We start from the raw sequence: 6692 nt of genomic DNA, 5'->3' as shown, positions 1-6692 counted from the left end.
AGTCAATGAAGCAGAAATAGATGTTTTTCTGGAACTCTTTTGCTTTTTCAATGATCCAGAGGATGTTGGCAATTTGATCTCTGGTTCCTCTGCCTTTTCTAAAACCAGCTTGGACACCTGGAAATTCATGGTTCACATATTGCTGAAGCTTGGCTTGGAGAATTTTGAGCATTACTTTTCTAGCATGTGAGATGAGTGCAATTGTGCAGTAGTTTGAGCATTCTTTGGCTTTGCTTTTATTTGGAATTGGAATGAAAACTGACCTTTTCCAGTGCTGTGGCCACTGCTGAGTTTTCCAAATGTGCTGACATATTGAGTGCAGCACTTTCACAGCATCATCTTTCAGGATTTGAAATAGCTCCACTGGAATTCCATCACCTCCACTAGCTTTGTTCGTAGTGATGCTTTCTAAGGCCCACTTGACTTCACATTCCAGGATGTCGGCTCTAGGTGAGTGATCACACCATCGTGATTATCTTGGTCATGAAGATCTTTTTTGTCAGTTCTTCTGTGTATTCCTGCCACCTCTTCTTAATATCTTCTGCTTCTGTTAGGTCCATACCATTTCTGTCCTTTTCGAGCCCATCTTTGCATGAAATGTTGTGTTGATAGTGCCAATGTTTAAAAACCTGGTTTATAGATTCATTCACTCAAGTGCCAATTCTTCAGTTTCATTTGTGTCTGAGACATTTCTATTTGGATTTTACATCGTGTTGCTTCAGAACCAAACCCCAACCTACTTTTCTTATTTTGATCAGTGATAATAACAGGAACTTACTCTTGAAAACTTACCCAGAAATCTGCTGGGAAGGCCAGTTCTGAGAAATCCAGATGGTGTTGCTTTTATCCATAGACTGTGGAAATACATAATCCTCTTCCCAAGATTTCTGTAAATACCTAGGGCTTTATACTCTCATATTTATTTCTGCTTCCTGCCTTTTTCCGCCCCTAAAGCTTTGTTTGCTTCATTTTGCATTAGTCTGGACTTGACACTCAGTCTCTGAATAGGTTTATCTGCAAAAGGGCACTTATATCAGACATTCTTGGATTTATCACACTTTTGGAGAAATCACAGAGAGGGCATTGCATTGCACAATTCAGTCTTTTTTATTCTTTTATCTCTTTTATCTTTGTTCCCATCCTATCTCTCTTGAGTTAGCCTCCAAGAACTCCAGATTCTTTACTCTTTGTTAAAAAAAGCAACTTTCTCCTTATCTGAAGCTTTGATATCCACTGATGGCTGAAAAGCTGGCACTTGGGGGATGATGAGCATTTTGAGGCTTACCAACTATTACTTTTTCAAGACTGTTTTCAAAATAAGATAGTGGTATCTCTGGGATAATTCCTGGTGTATAAAATTTCCTTGTTTTCAAAATATTTGTTATTTTTATATTAAGTTAAAGCTTTTGGAAGTTTTCATGGGCATAAGATAGAAAAGTTAGTCTATAGATTCAACAATACAAACAGAGATATAAAATCCCAGTGGTTGAAATAAAATTAGTTTTCTCAGTCTTAAACCTCTGAGCTAGTATGTTGGCTCCATTCTGAGAAAAATAGGGGTCCAAGGTTCCTCTTTCAGTTACTCTGACATTCCTGGGGTGTAGCTCTTTTCTCACACTCCATGATGGCCCTCCACCACATCCCATTCCACAGGAGGAAATGGAAGCAGAGGGCAGGATCCTTACTTCTAAGGGCAGGATCTGGAGCTTGCTCCATCACTTACACTTCCATTCTATCAGCTAAAACTTAGTTATATGGCCCTTGATTGGGGGCAGGAGGAGAAGGGGACAACAGAGGATGAGATGGCTGGATGGTATCACTGACTCGATGGACGTGAGTCTAAGTGAACTCTGGGAGTTGGTGATGGACAGGGAGGCCTGGCGTGCTGCGATTCATGGGATTGCAAAGAGTCGGACACGACTGAGCTACTGAACTGAACTGAGGGGCCATGAGGGCTGGGGAGTGTACTCTATTAATATATTCTTCTGGGTCATGTGTGTAGCTAAAAATCAAGACCCCCTCTTCACTGGGAGAAGACAAGAATGTCTATCATGTGTCCCCTCAGAGGAAACTTGGTTTCAGAAAAAGTACCAGAGTGCACACAGTGGAGATATCTGTTATTTACCTCTTTTTCTGTTTCTTCTGTTTTCTTGGTTATTTATAACATGTCTCCCCTGTGTTCATGTTGCAATTCTAATTCAGGACTTCTTTATGACAGAATTGATTTAATGCAGTTATTTTCTATCTGTCTCCTGAATATAATTGCACTGTGTTGCTCCTTGAGTCGAACCCCTGTCCTGAGTCAAACTTTTATGAAGCAATAAAGGTCTTTCCACTTCTCACATCTACCCTCCAGCCTTAACTGTCTTTGCTAACACACGTTTCTTGAACACACTGTCCGGAAGCATCTTCTTCTCCCTCTTTTCCCTGTATTCCAGATAAGTCTCTTCTTTGAACTCTAATAACAAGTACAGATTACACCACGAGATTTTACACATGATAATTTATATGTATGTGCTTATGTATTGTATGTACAATATGTGTATTTGTGTGTGTGTGGTCTTTTGGAGTTATGTTGGGAATAAGCAGAGGTGAACATGGAGATGAAGAGCTAAAATGTGAGAAGCTTGTTAAGAATCACATTAACGTATAGACTCAGGGGCATTATCTGGCACTCCTGGGATGAGGGCATCAGGAATTTACACTAAACAGGAGACTACTTAGAAAAGAGTAATCAGATAAACTGTTTTTTGATCTTAGTGAACACTCTTAGCCCTGAGAAGGTAAATCCTAATGAGATTAGAAGCTCAGAACAAATAGAGGCCTTAACTTACCTAGTGGTACCAACATTGATGAAAGGCTAATTGGTTTGTTCTCTCACTTAGAAGTGTCTAGTAAAATAAATTGTGATGGTTTGGAATTCCAGAAGAAAATAATTATTAACCGGCAAGCTATGGCTCTTTAGTCATCCCAAGAGAGAGATAAAAGTGGAAGAGAAGGAATACAATAGAATGGCAAAAGAGAGAAGAAAAAGATTTCCTTCCTCCCTTCCTTTCTCCCTCCTTCCCTTCCCTTCATTCCTCCTGCCCTCCCTCTCTTTCTTCCTTCCTTTCTTCCTTCTCTCTTTTCATCTCACCTAACATAAATAGGCTATGAATCCTAGTCTTTTTAATACATGGAGGAGTACTCCCATCTGTATGTATATTTTATGACACTGAACTGCCTCCAACCAGGCTCAGTTTTTGCTTCCCATGCTCAAATTATCCAGCCTCAATTTTATATAATCATATGAGGGGAGAGGAGTCTCTGCTTGAATCTAATTTGTAATCATCATTACATTACATTAATTGTTTAGATAAGCTGTGATGATGAGGTGGGGCTGTGGAAGAGCCCTATTCAACAAGAGACTCAGTAGCCTTCATGAAACAGACGTTAGATAGAACTAATCCTAAGGGAAGAGAGTAGTGTTTCCCACTTCTTGTTCGAGACCCAGTCAGCCAGGGCAGGAGAGAGGCATGACTCTGAGAGGTGGAGGTTGCAAATCACTCCAGCTCACAAAGACCCATGCCTTAGTTTCACGATATAACACAAGTGTGGGTGAAAGAGCTGTTTTCCTAAAATCTCTGTGGTGCACTGGGGCCTCACGGTGTGAGCAGTACTGGCGCCTGGACCTTCAAAGTAGCACAAAGTGCTGCCCATGAATGTAGCAGGAGCAGAGGTGGTTTAATCAGAGCTGTGTCAGTGTCACTAGCAACCGTAGGTGCGTGGCAAGGTAGTGGGTTCTGGCGACACAACAGTCACATTTGTCATCAGCATGTGCAAATACAGAAGGCATAGCCTCCAAATCCAAACATGAGAGGAGGAAAATCATGGAAGACCAAAGTAGCCAAGATAAGAAATGCACAGAGCAAATGTGAGTCATGCCACAGGGCCATGATTTCCACAACAAGGATCTGTGGATCTGTAGCTACCCTTAATCTGTCTGGGTTAGAGACTATGGCCAGATAACACTGGACTTGGGAGAGACTCAAAACCATCCAGCTGAGCCCTCTCTTTTGACAGAGGAAGAAGTTAAGATCCATGAAAAGTTAAGGGATATACTCCAATTCAGAAGGAGAAATGAGACTCTGAATTTAGATCTTCTGATTGTTAGAATGTAAGCCTGTTGTGACAATAACCTCATTTTCAGATTTTATTAAGTTATCATCTTTGCATAAAGGGTTACTAAAGAAATGCTTATTGAAAAAGAAAAAAGGTCTCCATATTTGTTTTGCTATAGATCAGCCCCATGTAGGTGTCACTCAGTCATTGCTCTCCCCTAACCCAGGATTTGAGCTATGCTCTTGGAGTTTGACTTAGGTTGGGTTTTTCCAAGAAGGCATCTCAGTCCAGTTCCTATGATCAATCCTCCCAACATGAACAGGCAGGTGGAGGTCTCGTGAACACAATTAGGCTGAAACAGAAGCTTCTACATTTATCTGAGTTCCAACTGTGGAGGAAAAGGCCTGGGCATTGAAGAAGCATGGCATTGGAAGAGAAAGTCCATATTGTCATAGGATTTTGATAGGAGGAACCTGAGAGCAATTACCCCTGGTCTGGGAGGACAAGGATCCTCAACCTATCTCTTCTGAAAGGAAGCCTATGTCTTCTTGCTTTTTCTTTTGGGACCATTGTCCAGGCTTTTCTATAAGCTTTCTCTTCTAGTATTATTTGATTACATGCTGGTGGTGGTTGAGTCGCTAAGTTGTGTCCGACTCTTGCGACCCCATGGACTATAGCCCACCAGGCTCCTCTGTCCATGGGATTCTCCAGGAAAGAATACTGGAGTGGGTTGCCATGCCCTTCTCCAGGGGATCTTCCTGACCCAGGAATTGAACCTGGGTCTCCTGCAATGCAGGCAGTACATACTTAGTTCTAAATCTGCAACAAGCCTTTCCAATGGAATACATCCTCTTTATCCATAAGAATTACCATAAAACGTGAGGACTTCACTTATAAGAATATTAAAATTGTGCTAAAATTATAAAATAAAACCCCATACTTTTAAAAAGATCAGCTGTAAGCACAGAATATATACGTGCATGCATTCTAAATTATGTCAGTCATGTCTGATTCTTTGTGACCCAATGGACTCTAGCTTTTCAGGCTCCTCTGTCCATGGGATTCTCCAGGCAAGAATCCTGGACTGGGTTGCCATGCCCTCCTCCAGGGGATCTTCCCAACCTAGGGATTGAACCTGCGTCTCCTGCAGCTTCTTCATTGCAGGCTGATTCTTTACTGCTGAGCCACCAGGGAAATCCACAGAATATACCTGTAGTGAATAAATCCTAGGGAAAAATTAACGATTGGTAGGCACTATTTTCCCTTGTGACTCAGATAGTAAAGAATCTGGCTGCAATGCAGGAGACGTGGGTCCAATCCCTGGATCAGGAAGATCCCCTGGAGGAGGAAATGGAAACCCACTCTAGTATTCTTTCCTGGAGAATTCCATGGACAGAGGAGCCTGGCAGGCTACAGTCCCTGGGGTTGCAAAAAGTCAGACACAGCTATGTGACTAACACACACACAGTTTTAATATATTTCTAAATAGTATGCTGTGATTATATGCATTATATTATTTAATTTTCACACCACATGTATGTGATTTATGATTTTTTAACAAATGTGGAAATTAAGATTTAGAGAAATGGAACTCATCCAAGGTTATACATAGCAAATAAGTTCTAGAGCTGAAATTCAAACTTCAATATCCATGGAAATCTTGTACTACCCTTAAGTTGAGTCCATTATTGCTGAAGGCTACAAATATGACTGGAATAATGAGGACATATATCTTCACACTGAAGAAGAATTTTGCACTGTCCTGATAGTTATAAAAGTAAATATAACTTTCACCAAGTGCCTATTATGTGCCTATTGGTTATTTTATGTATGTTATCTCATTTAGGTCCTCTAATCTTATGGAATTTAATACTGTGATTCTCATTTTAGTATTAGGAAACTAAAGGCTAAAAAGGAAAATCAAATAGGATGGTCTCACAGTTGCTAGGGACCAAAGCATAGATTCCAACCCAGCCTGTTCCCAAAGGGTGTGACTTTCACAGAGGTAGCAGAAAGGAACTTTGGAATTTCAGGTGCACCAGAGAAAGAGTGAAGCAATAAGTCATAAACAAAAGACAAAACAAAAAATTGATTAGCTGAAACATTGAGTTCAAAAGGTACAAATAAGGAAAGAGGTAGAAGTATTGGGGGAGGAAGTAACTAATGAGTCTTAAGGTCAAAACTCAGGTGCTAGTTTTGATACTTCTGGACTTGGGAATCTATCTTGTGATCTTGAGCATAATTGTGACATGGGAAGATAAAGTGCTAAACGATCATTTTACTCTCTGTGTAGAAGACAGAAAAAAGGAGAGTGACTAGAAACTGGGTGACTGCCCTGGCAGGGGCAGGATGTGGTGGTTTTCTTTAATCTCTTCTAATTAATGACTACTTAATAGATTAATTAAGAGTCTAATTAATAGACTAATTCTAATTTGACTGTGTGGATGACAATAAACTGTGGAAAATTCTGAAAGAGATGGGAATACTAGACCACCTGATCTGCCTTTTGAGAAATCTATATGCAGGTTAGGAAGCAACAGTTAGAACTGGACATGGAACAACAGACTGGTTCCAAATTGGAAAAGGAGTAC

The sequence above is a fragment of the Bison bison genome, unplaced genomic scaffold (genome assembly GCF_000754665.1).
Source record: "Bison bison bison isolate TAMUID 2011002044 unplaced genomic scaffold, Bison_UMD1.0 scf7180017864346, whole genome shotgun sequence".
In the NCBI taxonomy this organism is placed as follows: Eukaryota; Metazoa; Chordata; class Mammalia; order Artiodactyla; family Bovidae; genus Bison; species Bison bison.
This window is presented reverse-complemented; position numbering follows the sequence as displayed.